This window comes from Salvelinus namaycush, chromosome 33 (assembly GCF_016432855.1).
Source record: "Salvelinus namaycush isolate Seneca chromosome 33, SaNama_1.0, whole genome shotgun sequence".
NCBI lineage: Eukaryota > Metazoa > Chordata > Actinopteri > Salmoniformes > Salmonidae > Salvelinus > Salvelinus namaycush.
In genome coordinates, this window is record NC_052339.1 from 19014617 (window position 1) to 19029591 (window position 14975).

The following is a 14975-nucleotide window of genomic DNA, read 5'->3' on the forward strand; positions in this document are numbered from 1 at the left end:
ACAAAACGTAGATATTTGCCGTTTTCATATGTACACACAATTGTGTTGGAGATAATGAAAATGAGGTTTAAAAGTGGTGGAATTGCCCTTTAATGTGAAACAAACATAAACCTGAATGCATAAAAGTGTCTCCTAGAAAATGCACTTTGCATAGTCCCCCAAAAACATTGGGATCTCATGGGTCAATGTTCCCCTATTGTATCCGTCTACAGTACGCAATCTACCTGCAGGACAGCTGTGCGCCGCTGCCTGCCACGTCTTCCAGAATCATGCGAGAATCATGGCCAATTCATCCACTGTGTGAATGAACGGACGCGGCAAGGGGGGGCGCACTCTTACTTCAGTTCTTTTTTAAATCCTGCGAACCCGATGGCTATCACAGCGCGCTTGCATTGCACGCAGCAACTCACATAACCGCGCACTCTGCAGTGCTCTGTCTGATCTCCCTTCTTGCTACAGTTTTAACAAAGTTTTAAGAGTTCGTGTCACTTGGCTTGCGTCCTTGTCTCGTGGCCGAGGCTATTGTCTGTGAGGTGAAGCGGAGCGCGGCAGTGCAGTGGGGTGTAGTGTCCAGTTACAAATAGTGCACTGTGCTGCTGCTGCGAGGAGGCACGGCGACAGAAATATATGGCTCTCGAGAGACGGCAGAGAGAGAGAGAGAGAGGGGGAGAGAGAGAGATCTGAGAAAGCTGCACAGTAGTCAGAGACTGACCCGGAGTTACTGGATTTTGTTTTAAATAGGAGAACGCAAACTGGGATTACTCCACCTTTACCGTATTTTTACCCCCTGAGCCACAACAACACTCACCTTCTTCAGACTGGTTGAGACTTGCAGTTGTTCTCCTGCTAGATGAATAGGAGTAGTTGGAGACTTCACTAGGTGAGTGGTTTACACATATTGGCATTTGAAATGCTTTACCATGACGATGTTTTCTTCTTTCCAAATTAGACCTTTCACTGGACATGCTGAACTGGTTAATTTGCCGTTTTGCAGTCTGAATGCTGTAATCTCTGGAGTAAATTGTATTACTGGTGAAATATTTAACGTTTCCACATTCTCTTTTCTATTGCTGTGCATAATTCACGACTTCTTAGGATACAATAAATACGTATAATACATATAATTATCAAAATCATGTTGGCCATATGATATTATTCACATACTAAAAAGAATAGCCCGGTGTAGAAGTTTACTACCATGGTTATCTAAAATGTTTTAGTACCGCTTGGCGGTGCTAACACTGTGATTATTCACTCCTATTACACGCGCTTAATAAGATTTCTCGCCTCTGCGCTATGCAGATGCGTTGCCTTTTACACATTCATTTTAATAACAAAATGTCCACTGGTAGTGATAGTTCGTTCCTCATGGTGTGCAAACACTGTATTTTGGTCTGTGTAATTACAGAGGTAGGCTACTGGTCCCGTTCTATACTTACATTGTCAGTTTAACTCTGAAACCATTTACTTCTTATTATATCTGTTTGTCTCCTGGGCCCAGTACATGTATACAAAACAACAGTTAAGTAATTAAGCTTTAATTGAAGCAGAGTAAGTCACTATTACTTTTGGAGTGAAATATGGTTGGATATCTTGGCAATTATTCTAATTGACTTTGTTAATAAGCTATTGCTATCATGTTGGGCAGTGTTTACACATTGAACAGAGAAGGGTAGATGTAAGGTTGTATTTTGTTATGGAACCCCCTTATATCGCTTTCTTTTTGTTGACTACTTGACAGTGATTTTGATGACATACAGCGGGTGTTCAATTCTTCCATGTCCCTTCTTTTGACTTGTGAATGCATCAGGATTGGCACTTGCTGTGTGGGCAAATTTTTCCTCTCCTCAGTAACAGTAGGCTACAGTACACTGCCATCCATTCTAATTCAACACCACAGATTCTGTCTTGTCAGCCCATTACATATTTATTTTTATATTTTACCTTTATTTAGCTAGGCAAGTCAGTTAAGAACAAATTCTTATTTTCAATGACGGTCTAGGAACAGTGGGTTAACTGCCTTGTTCAGGGGCAGAACAACAGATTTTTACCTTGTCATTTCGGGGATTCGATTCTTGCAACCTTTTGGTTACTAGTCCAAAGCTCTAACCACTAGGCTACCTGCCGCCCCACATATACTAACCTTTAGTTAGTATGAAGGACGTTCATATTGAGGCTGGGATTGTTTACAGTAGGCCTGTAGTGCCACATTTGAGACTTCAAGAGAAAACAAAGACAAGGAGATACAATGCCTTTTTTCAAGACAAACTATTTACTCCAACACATTGTCTTTCAAAGCAGGCTTTAGTCTATAAAATGCACCCCAACGGTGGGACATTTAAAGGGTTTGAGCTAACAATATGCATGTGACCTGTTCAGTGTGTGTGAAACCTCAGAAACCTAACTGTCTAGCTCCCGGCATCAGCTCCTAATTGGGAATCCCAACATGTGAGTTATGATTAATCTTGATTGTCTATTTCCATATGCTAAGTGGATTTATAAAATGCATCCCAACGGTGGTTCATTTAAACAGTATGTGTGTGTGACTGTGTGAGTTCACAGTACCTCAGAAACCTAACTGTTTAGCTCCCGGCATCGGCTCCTAATGGTCCTCCATGCCTACATGCGAGTTCTGATGAATCCTGAATGTCTCTTTCCATCATACTGAGTGGGGTATGATGATGAGGTATCCACTGTGGGTTAATAGCTTACTTACAGATGCATTTGGCGACTTTTGAGTGCATTCAGACACCCTTAGTCCCTCAGAGAATATGAATGTGGCTGTAAAAATCACAACTACAAAAATATCCCTTTTTATCACAACAGAGTAATCACAACATATGCTGTTTTTATCACAACAACTCAACAATATGTCTTAATGCCATTTCCATCCTTTGACACAATGATGGATGCTTCAAAGATGTATTCATGTGTTTTTTGGCTTGAAGGAAGTGGCTCTCATGAACACAGCATTACTGTAATCTCAGAGCCTCTCCTTGCTGTGATGCTGTGCACGCGGTACTGTCTCATACTGTGCGCTCCGCGACAAACAGTGACCCCATCCAGATGGTTGAATTACTCTGAGAGTTTTGGCAGAGAGAGTTCCTTGAGTTCACCCCTCAGAAAGGCCTGCTCGGCTCGGACTGCTAAAGTCCCTGAAGACATGAGATAAAGAGAGAGGGAGTGAGAAGGGAGGAAGGAGAGGGGAGACTGGGGAAGAGAGAGGGTTGGGGAAAATTGCTGAATCGAGAAATGATCTGATGGGATGCCTCTCGGCAAAGTTACTGGGTTTATATTACAGCTGAGTTTCAACAAGGGAAACTGGACAGAGAAAAAAACAATATATGCTCAAAAACATCCACCCTCCCTGCTCTTTCCTTTCCCCTCCCAAGCTTCATAACAAAGATAACCACCAGTGTGAACTGTACTTACAGATAAGTACAGAGCAGCTGAGAAGCATCTCTCTCAGCTCTCTCAGCTCTCTCAGCTCTCTCTCTCAGCTCTCTCTCTCTGTCTCTCTGTCTCTCTGTCTCTCTTTCTCTCTGTCTCTCTCTCTCTCTCTCTCTCTCTCTCTCTCTCTCTCTCTCTCTCTGTCTCTCTGTCTCTCTGTCTCTCTTTCTCTCTGTCTCTCTCTCTCTCTCTCTCTCTCTCTCTCTCTCTCTCTCTCTCTCTCTCTCTCTCTCTCTCTCTCTCTGTCTCTCTCTCTCTCTCTCTCTCTCTCTCTCTCTTTTCTCGTTGTTTGGTGTGAATAGCAGCATATGATTAGCTGGTGTGATTGATATTTGCGCGGTGCTGGTAATTTGCCCGCTCACTGACACGGAACACCAGCACAAACATAGCAATTAGTCCCTGTTCAGAGAATTCTGGAATGAAAGTGACCTCACGGACCCCTGCGTTCTGTGCGGTCACTATGGAGACAGATTGAGTGACAGCGCCATTGTTGACCGGCTTTGTGATTGGGCATCTCTTTGGGGAAGGAACTTGGGAGCATGGGGCGGAATGCTGTTCAGGATTAAAAGAGACATTGTCATGCGCGTGTAACCTAAACAGGCATTACCCTCAGTCCCTCAGTGCTCTTAAAAAGACTTTAGTTACTCATTCAACTGACACGGGCTAGAGCCACTGAAAGAGACTGGCCTCACAGAGACAAACCTCACAATAAGATAATAGATGAGCTTGTATTCATTGGTTTGAAATAGGATTTTAATCTGACGTAAATTCTCTCAGGCATTGATTTACTGTTGGTCAAAGCAAACATTATATCCCAAATAAAATATATCCTCTCTGTCCCTCACACCTCTAGTGCTCTGTTCTATCATGTCCCCACTTTTAGTTTAAATATAGATCCACTTAGTCAATGTCTCTTCTCTTCCCTGTCCGGTAGCCTCTTCTAGATTAAGTAGAGGTCTTTCTGTAGGCTGGTAACCAGTAGACACACACTGGACTATCAAAGAGCCGCCCGGCTGACGGTTTATTACCTTGGCATAGACAGCCTGCCCCGAGGGATCCTGCCCCTAGGGATCACCTTTGTGGATCAGGGTAGAAGTTGCCCGTAGGCACAGATCGAGCATCAGTTTTCGCACCCCCACCCCCAAAACCTAACCTTAACCATTTGGCCGAGAGACGAGTGTAAGGTTGGCATGACCTGACCTGGTAAAGCACTATACTTTCAATTGTATTTGTCCCAGAACATTTCTGTCAAAATAAGAAGCATGATTATTTTTCTCCTCTCCTCTGTTCATCGCCCTTGTTTATTTATCTGTTTATCGAGATGGGCACATTGCCATGTCTACCCCAGGGGTTCGGGGAGGTGATTGCTTTCCGCGGGATACAATGAGAAATGGAAATGTTGACAATATGATAAAACTTGATCATCTGTAGCTGGCTCGCTGTTTAAAGGCCAGCGTTGTTAGGGTGACTGTGTTACCATAGCTACTGGGGAAGAATGCAACATGTTGTTTGCTGAGTGCTTCTATTGTTGAGATCCTGTCTGAATAACATATTGCGTCAACCTGTTTGTTTTGTTCAGTATTTGCGTCAGCCGTCAACACTATAAACGTCTACTGTTGTTATATGCAAGGCACACCATGTGGTTGATTCAAGTCAAGGTCTGACATAATTATGCTGAAACAAGTGTTACTTAACGAACATCAGCAGCTTATCTGTGAATAGTGGAAGCTATTTAGTGAGATTGTATTCTATTTCTGGCAGTGGATAGGGGACCAGTTTATGCAAAAAAGGTGAGATGGCATACTGTTTGAGGGAAAGAGGAGGGAAAGACGCATGTATTGATCAGGTACCGGTGTTCCATTTCAGAGGTTTCCTCTAAGGTGACTTGAGTCCTGCATTGTCATGGTTTGGGGCCCCTCGCTCTCTCCTCCTTTTCCGTCCTATCTCTTCCCTTCTCTCCCCTCCTGTTCCGTCCTCTCTCGTCCCTCCTCTTCCGTACTCTCTCTCCCCTCCTCTCTCCTCCTCTTCCGTCCTCTCTCTTCTCTCCTCTCCCCAACTCTTCCCTTCTCTCTCAGCCTCCTCCATCCTCTCTCTTCCCTTCTCTCTCCTCCTCTCTCTAACTCTTCTGTCCTCTCTCCTCTCCCCAACCCTTCCGTCCTCTCTATTCTCCCCAACTCTTCCGTCCTCTCTCTTCCCTTCTCTCCAACTCTTCCATCCTCTCTCTTCCCTTCTCTCTCCTTCTCTCCCCAACTCTTCTGTCCTCTCTCTTCTCTCCTCTCCCCAACTCTTCCCTTCTCTCTCAGCCTCCTCCATCCTCTCTCTTCCCTTCTCTCTCCTCCTCTCTCTAACTCTTCTGTCCTCTCTCTCCTCCTCTCTCCAACTCTTCCGTCCTCTCTCTTCCCTTCTCTCTCCTCCTCTCTCCAAATCTTCCATCCTCTCTCTTCCCTTCTCTCTCCTCCTCTCTCCAAATCTTCCATCCTCTCTCTTCCCTTCTCTCTCTTCCCTTCTCCCCAACTCTTCCGTCCTCTCTCTTCCCTTCTCCCCAACTCTTCCGTCCTCTCTCTTCCCTTCTCTCCCCAACTCTTCCGTCCTCTCTCTTCCCTTTTCTCCCCAACTCTTCCGTCCTCTCTCTTCTCCCCAACTCTTCCGTCCTCTCTCTTCCCTTCTCTCCCCAACTCTTCCGTCCTCTATCTTCCCTTCTCTCCCCAACTCTTCCGTCCTCTCTCTTCCCTTCTCTCCCCAACTCTTCCGTCCTCTCTCTTCTCCCCAACTCTTCCATCCTCTCTCTTCTCCCCAACTCTTCCGTCCTCTCTCTTCTCCCCAACTCTTCCATCCTCTCTCTTCTCCCCAACTCTTCCGTCCTCTCTCTTCTCCCCAACTCTTCCATCCTCTCTCTTCTCCCCAACTCTTCCGTCCTCTCTCTTCTCCCCAACTCTTCCGTCCTCTCTCTTCTCCCCAACTCTTCCACCCTCTCTCTTCTCCCCAACTCTTCCATCCTCTCTCTTCTCCCCAACTCTTCCATCCTCTCTCTTCTCCCCAACTCTTCCGTCCTCTCTCTTCTCCCCAACTCTTTCATCCTCTCTCTTCTCCCCAACTCTTCCGTCCTCTCTCTTCCCTTCTCTCCCCAACTCTTCCGTCCTCTCTCTTCTCCCCAACTCTTCCGTCCTCTCTCTTCCCTTCTCTCCCCAACTCTTCCGTCCTCTCTCTTCCCTTCTCTCCCCAACTCTTCCGTCCTCTCTCTTCTCCCCAACTCTTCCGTCCTCTCTCTTCCCTTCTCTCCCCAACTCTTCCGTCCTCTCTCTTCTCCCCAACTCTTCCGTCCTCTCTCTTCTCCCCTCCTCTTCCATTCTCTCTCTTCCCTTCTCTCCCCTCCTCTTCCATTCTCTGACTTCCCTTCTCTCTCCTCCTCTTCCGTCCTCTCTCTCCCCTCCTCTTCTCTCCCCTCCTCTTCCATCCTCTCTCTTCCTCTCTCCCTTCCTCTTTCCTCACTCTACTCAGCTTCAATCTCTCTGACAAGCAATTAGCTGCGACTATCGCCCCACAACTTGCACACACACCGAATGACCGCACAAAAAGCTACATCATAAACTGTAGTAATTTCACGCCAGGTTTTAGTTTGAAATGATTTAAATTCTCACCAGAGAGGTAGAAACAGAGAGAGAGAGAGACATGTTACTGGCTGCGTGATTATTCTCACCGCTGTTTGGGTTCCTGAATGAGTGAATGGCTGTGGGTTGTATGGAACAGGCCTGACATGTCTACACGTCAAACAGAATTAGAAGTAGCAAACCAGCATTCTATTATCCTCCACTAAAGCACGACAGCTAGCTCTGCTTCCTACACCCAAACCTGAAACCTCACTTCCTTACTGGAGCATGGAAATCTGTGTCGTGTTCTAAATCTGAAACATTGTTAAGACATCTTATATGCCTGTTTTCTCAGGAGGGATCGTGTCAAGGGGTGTTTGTGAATGAGAAGTAAAATAAAGATGGACTTAACTCGTTACTAACAGGAGTTGTTTATACAGAATTAGAGGTGCTGTTGATCTGTTGATCTGGAGTCTGTTCTGCTTGTTGGAGTTAGAATTAGACTGGTGAGAGAGGAAGAGAGAGAAAATCTAATCAATCAATTCAAATGGTATTTGTCACATGCTTCGTAAACAACAGGTGTAGACTAACAGTGAAATGCTTACTTCCGGGTCCTTTTTCAACAATGCAGAGTTAAATATAAGCAAATATATATAATAATACACCATTATAATCAAAATATTGACCAAAAAAAAGAGAGAGAAGAAAAAGAGAAGAAGAAAATGTAGAAAAAGCAGTTATAAGGAGTAGTGAGTCAGGAGAGCAGGTAGAATGATAGACTATTAGAGAGAAAGAGAAGGAGTGGAAGAAAGAGTGAAAAGGCATATTGATTGCCTACCAGTGTATCAGTACAGAGGTTGCCCTTGAAGGAGAGGTAAAGAGAGTCATTATGTCATTGTTTCTGAGTCACTTTCTGTTTTTCTCTCTCTCAATTCAATTCAAAAGGCTTTATTGGCATGGGAAACATGTTTACAATGCCAAAACAAGTGAAATAGACTCTCTGTCTATTTCTCTCTCTCGCTCTCAATTCAATTTAAGGGCTTTGTTGGCATGGGAAACATATGTTTACATTGCCAAAGCAAGTTAAATAGATAATAAACAAAAGGGAAATAAACAATAAAAAATGTACAGTAAATATTACACTCACAAAAGTTCAAAAAGAATGAAGACATTTCAAATGTCATATTATGGCTATATACAGTGTTGTAACAATGTGGAAATAGTTAAAGTACAAAAGAGAAAATAAATAAACATACATATGGGTTGTATTTACCATGGTGTTTGTTGTGGCAACAGATCACAAATCTTGCTGCTGTGATTGCACACTGTGGTATTTCACACAATAGTTATGGGAGTTTATCAAAATTTGATTTATTTTTGAATTCTTTGTGGGTCTGTGTAATCTGAGGGAAATATGTGTCTCTAATATGGTCATACATTTAGCAGGAGGTTAGGAAGTGCAGCTCAGTTTCCACCTCATTTTGTGGGCAGTGTGCACATAGCCTGTCTTCTCTTGAGAGCCAGGTCTGCCTACGGCGGCCTTTCTCAATAGCAAGGCTATGCTCACTGAGTCTGTACATAGTCAACGTTTTCCTTAAGTTTGGGTCAGTCACAGTGGTCAGGTATTCTGCCACTGTGTACTCTCTGTTTAGGGCCAAATAACATTCTAGTTTGCTTTGTTTTTTCGTAAATTCTTTCCAATGTGTCAAGTAATTATCTTCTTGTTTTCTCATGATTTGGTTGGGTCTAATTGTTTTGCTGTCATGGGGCTCTGTGGGGTCTGTTTGTGTTTGTGAGCAGAGCCCCAGGACCAGCTTGCTTAGGGGGCTCTTCTCCAGGTTCATTTCTCTGTAGGTGATGGCTTTGTTATGGGAGGTTTGGGATTCGCTTCCTTTTAGGTGGTTAAATTAATGGCTCTTTTCTGGATTTTGATAACTAGCGGGTATCGCCCTACTTCTGCTCTGCATGCATTATTTGGTGTTTACATTGTACACAGAGGATGTTTTTTCAGAATTCTGCATGCAGTCTCAATATGGTGTTTGTCCCATTTAGTGAATTCGTGGTTGGTGAGCGGACCCCAGACCTCACAACCATAAAGGACAATGGGTTCTATTACTGATTCAAGTATTTTTAGCCAGATCCTTATTGGTATGTAGAATTTTATGTTCCTTTTGATGGCATAGAAGTCCCTGCTATTGGTTAGAGCGTTGGGCCAGAAACCGAAAGGTTGCTGGATCTAATCCCCGAGCTGACAAGGTAAAAACCTGTCATTCTGCCCCTGAGCAAGGCAGTTAACCCACTGTTCCCCCGGGTGCTGAAGACGTGGATGTTGATTAAGGCAGCCCCCTGCACCTCTCTGATTCAGAGGGATTGGGTTAAAAAAGGAAGACACATTTCAGTTGAATGCATTCAGTTGTACAACTGACTAGGTATCCCCTTTTCCCTTTCTTGCCTTGTCTCTCAGATCGTTGACAGCTTTGTGGGAGTTACCAGTGGCGCTGATGTTAAGGCCGAGGTATGTATAGTTTTTTTGTGTGCTCTAGTGCAACAGTGTCTAGATGGAATTTGTATTCGTGGTCCTGGCAACTGGACCTTTTTTGGAGCACCATTATTTTAGTCTTACTGAGATTTACTGTCCAGGTCTGGCAGAATCTGTGCAGAAGATCTAAGTGCTGCTGTAGGGCCTCCTTAGTTGGGGACAGAAGCACGAGATCATCCGCAAACAGTAGACCTTTAACTTCAGATTCTAGTTGGGTAAGGCCGGCTGCTAGAGACTGTTCTAGTGCCCTCGCCAATTTGTTGATATATATGTTGAAGAGGGTAGGGCTTAAGCTGCATCCCTGTCTCACCCGCCGGCCCTGTGGAAGAAAAGTGTGTTTTTTGCCAATTTTAACCGCATACTTGTTGTTTGTGTAAATGGATTTTATAATGCTGTATGTTTTTCCCCCAACACCACTTTCCATCAATTTGTATAGCAGGCCATCATGCCAAATTGAGTCAAAAGCTTTTTTGAAATAAACAAAGCATGAGAAGACTTTGTCTTTGATTTGGTTTGTTTGTTTGTCTCTCTCTCTTTCCCTCTTTCTCTCTCGCTCTGTCTATTTCTCTCTCTTTTCTCTCTCTCTCGCTCTCTTTACCTCCCTCTCTCCCACTCTCCCTTTCTCTCTCTCTCTCTCTCTCTCTCTCTCTCTCTCCTCTATTTCTCACTATCTCTTTCTCTAAGTGAGATGAATTGGAGTCAATGAGAGGATCTTTTCATAGCCTCTGGTAGTCGTATTTCAGTTCTGTCCTGTGTGTTTCGCACAGCAGCCTGTGGCCTGGAGTTTATCCTAAACGTAAGAGACATAGCTCGTGCGCCTTCTACAGAGCAGCTCAGTACTGTAGAAAAGTCAAACCAATCAGAATTTATATTTATTTCACCTTTATTTAACCAGGTAGGCCAGTTGAGAACAAGTTCTCATTTACAACTGTGACCTGGCCAAGATAAAGCAAAGCGGTGCGACAAAAACAACAACACAGAGTTACACATAAACAAACGTACAGTCAATAACACAATAGAAACAATCTATGTACAGTGTGTGCAAATGTAGAAGAGTAGGGAGGTAAGGCAATAAATAGGCCATAGAGGTGAAATAATTACAATTTAGCATTAACACTGGAGTGATAGATGTGCAGATGATGATGTGCAAGTCGAGATACTGGGGTGCAAAAGAGCAAGAAGATAAATAACAATATGGGGATGAGGTAGTTGGGTGTGCTATTTACAGTTTGGCTGTGTACATGTACAGGTACAGTGATCGGTAAGCTGCTCTGACAGCTGATGCTTAAAGTTAGAGAGGGAGATATAAGACTTTTTTTCCTATTCGTTCCAGTCATTGGCAGCAGAGAACTGGAAGGAAAGGCGGCCAAAGTAGGTGTTGGCTTTGGGGATGACCAGTGAAATATACCTGCTGGAGTGTGTGCTACGGGTGGGTGTTGCTATGGTGACCAGTGAGATGAGATAAGGCTGGGCTTTACCTAGCAAAGACTTATAGATGACCTAGAGCCAGTGGGTTTGGCAACGAATATGTAGCGAGGGCCAGCCAACGAGAGCATACAGGTCGCAGTGGTGGGTAGTATATAGGGCTTTGGTGACGAAACGGATGGCACTGTGATAGACTACATCCATTTTGCTGAGTAGAGTGTTGGAGGCTGTTTTGTAAATGGCATCGCCGAAGTCAAGGATCAGTAGGATAGTCAGTTTTACGAGGGTATGTTTGGCAGCATGAGTGAAGGAGGCTTTGTTGCGAAATAGGAAACCAATTCTAGATTTAATTTTGGATTGGAGATGCGTAATGGGAGTCTTTGTATTTGTGGTTGTCCACATATTCTAAGTCAGAACCGTCCAGAGTAGTGATGCTAGTCGGGCAGGCGGGTGCAGGCAGCAATCGGTTGAAGAGCATGCATTTAGTTTTACTAGCATTTAAAAGCAGTTGGAGGCCATGGAAGGAGTGTTGCATGGCATTGAAGCTCGTTTGGAGGTTCGTTAACAGTGTCCAAAGAAGGGCCAGATGTATACAGAATGGTGTCGTCTGTAGAAGACTATAGAAACACGGTAAATGTTTTAAATGGATCCTAAATCCTCAGGGATGTTGCCTTCTGTGTCATATCTAGATATTGCGTGTCTTTACGATAAGCAAGCCTTTTCATGCAGCAGCGTTTAAGTCGATGTGAGATTCATTAATCGCGTGGCTGCCTAGCCAGAGCAAGGCAGAAGGCAGCTAATTTGATCAGTGGATGAGATTTGAGTATGGAGCCTTCTTTAATCTTTGGCTAATGAAAAAAATGTATCTTAGCTTTGAAATCGTTATGAAAGGGTAATTAAGAAGATATCTTCTGAAAGATTTATCGTTAGTGAAAATGCATTTGATGAATGGTAATGATATTTAAAAAGATGCGCCAATGGATGACAGAAATAAAAACCTCTCAGCTGAACTTTTGGGGAGATTGTGTGATCATATCAAAAAGAGAATACTGTATAGACTTGTTGCATGTTCATGCAGAACAATAGGAGGGCGATAGAGAGGCAGATTGTCTGAGAAAGATGCACAGAAAGAGGCGAGAGACAGAATAGGAGGACGATAAAGATTGGAAGAGAATGGTGAGAAAAGGAAACAGAGAAAGAGGTTTCCGCTACAGGGAGGGAGATGCAGCTTAATGTCGGTTTTTTTCTCCATATGCACTGGACTGGGTGTTCCCAGGGGCCCCAGCTGCTCTGTATTGGTCCATCTCTGTCTGTGGACTCCATATATCACTAACACAGACCTACACAGGTGGGAGAGGGAGGGAGGAAGAGAAGGTGGGGTGGAGAGTTAGAGAGTGTGAGGGAGAGAGGGAGAAAGAGAAAGGATTGAGAGAGGGAGGGAGGGAGAGAAAGAAAGTGGGATAGAGAGAGAGGGGGAGGGTGGAAGAGAAAGAGGAAGTAGCTCTCTGTAGAGATATGAATTAATGAATGGAGCTGGTACGTGGTCTACCAGTCAGTTCTCCACATGTCTGGCTTTAAATACAGTCTGCTTTTCTAATAAGCACACTCTCAGGGCACACACTCCTTGCGTACTCCAGTCCACACAGACGCTCACACACACATGGACACACACACCCCCCATTGTGCTCCCCACACTGTCTCATACACACATAGACACACACACACACACACTGCGGCTCCAGACAAGGGCTCCTGTGAGTCAGCCCTTTATTGGTGTGTATGTGTGTGTGTGTGTGTGGGGGGGCATGCATGTGTCTGTCCCTACAGACACAGTGCTGTCTCAGTCCTAAAGGTGGACCACAGGCAGGATGTGTGGTCTGAACCATTGGCTCTGCATAACATGTCTCTATTCTGCCCTGAAAGAACTGCTCAGTCAAAAGGCCATGTGGGCATGGGATGTTTTAACAGTGGTAAACCACAGCTCCGTGTTGAACACACCTCAGTGACATGATAGTTAGATTAGGGAGCTGCATTCAAGACAAATAGTTATTTGGAGGTGAATGCTACTGTAGTCTGTTGTATGAGCGCAGGTTTAAAGTTACTCACTTTGTGTGGGGTGAGATTTCCTAACAGTATAGTACAGTATGTATGGTACACTTGCCTATCAATCGTCTAGCCATGTATTGTGTTAACCGACAGCTCATGCACTTGAGACGATGTATAACCCTCGGTTAACCTGAAAGACAATTGAGAAACTTGAGCGTTATCACGAGGAGTGCCCTTTTTTCCAGACACTATTAGTAACCAGTACACCAGTCTGATTTGGCTGGTTGTGAAACAAGAGAGTGTGATGCCTATTCTGGTGTATTTGAAACCTCCTGAGATTTGGAGTCAGGTACATTGGAAAGCTGACTCTGTCCTGTTCCTTTCTGCCTCGTGTGCTGGGGACTGAACAGGGTTGTTTATTAACGATTCTGTAGGTGGCACAGCATTTTTCCTGACAACTGCTGAAGAGTTTGTTTATACTCTTACACAAGCAGGCAGGCTCATGGACACACACACACACACACACACACACACACACACACACACACACACACACACACACACACACACACACACACACACACACACACACACACACACACACACACACACACACACACACACACAGAGACACAGAGAGGTTGTCTTGGTATCTGACAGGTGGACCAGCACCAAGCTCCTGGGCCACAGAGGAGATCTGACAGGAGAGAGGGAGGAAGGAGGGGGAGAGATAAAGAAAGGGATGAGAGAGAAAGAGAACAAAAGAGATGTGCTCTCTGTTTCTGTGTATACTTTGCTAATAACTATTCAATCCTTATCCAAACATTTGGAGTCCGATAATCCAAATCCAGCAGGACCAAGCATGACTCTGATGCTATCATTAACATCCCTGCTTTTCCATTGCAACAAAGCCCTCCAGACATAGGGTCATTTCCATGTAAAAGGACCCATGAGCCATGTTTTTCAACCATTTTCCATCCTAAAAATTAGGAATAAGCAAAGGCCTCTGGTCACAGATGGAAAAGTCTTAAAAAACATTACTAAAATGTATTAGAAATGTATGAAAACACAATAATGTTTTGCAGATATGATTTGACTAGTGTCTTGTAATTCTGTGACCAAAAACCCCAGATATCTTTCAGATATTTTCTAATTTCTCTCCCTCATGAGGAGGGATGATTATGAAAGTTCACAGAAGTAACAAGGAAAGGTAGACCTACCAATTAGTTATAGTTTTTTTAATGAATTATTAAATTATTAAAACATTCAACTCTGTTACCAAATCAGTAACTGATTGACCGGAAAATCTGTAACTGAATGACGGCAATTGAATTGGGCAAAATGAGAAATCATAGTAGTCACAAACTACATTGCAGTAGAGTACAGTAGAGCACACATGAGTGTGCTTTTTAAAATAATTGTACCAATATGTTATTTGGCTCATTTCTGGAGGTGAAGATTACATTTTAAATGGTGTCAGCATAATTTTATTTTCATTCATTTTGGAGTAGAATGTCCTATTGAAATGTAATCAGAACTGAGCTTCTCACCTCTTCGACCCCCCGCCCCCTTTGACCTTTCCCACTGCTACATATGTTAAAACTGACCTTTCCCACTGCTACATATGTTAAAATTGACCTTAGATAAGTATAGAGGCGATTTGCTTCCTCCTTCACTGGGCTGTGATTCTTGGAGAGACAAAGCACGTAGAAAGTCAATACCAGAGCCGCTCTCCAGAGAGGCTGGTGTCATTTATTTTTCAGGCCTGAAAATGGTTTTCCAGTGCTAAATCTATGCCGTACGTTTCTGTGAAATGCATTTAAACTCTAAGTGGGATGACTTTTGAATGAAATAAGAGAAATACTTATAGCTGATTGAAATTGATTCCCCTAATGATAGTGATGAATCATTGTCCTTGTGCTACGATG

At 43.8% G+C, this 14975-nt stretch overlaps 1 protein-coding gene across 1 annotated transcript in view; it reads left to right on the forward strand.

Annotated features, from left to right (window-relative positions):
- Nucleotides 1-415: 415 nt before the first annotated feature.
- Nucleotides 416-14975, forward strand: part of LOC120027783 (semaphorin-5A-like) — a 208194-nt gene continuing 193634 nt past the window's right edge. The window contains exon 1 of the mRNA XM_038972811.1: nt 416-880. The gene's annotated coding sequence lies outside the window, so the exon portion shown is untranslated. The remainder of the gene's footprint in view (nt 881-14975) is intronic.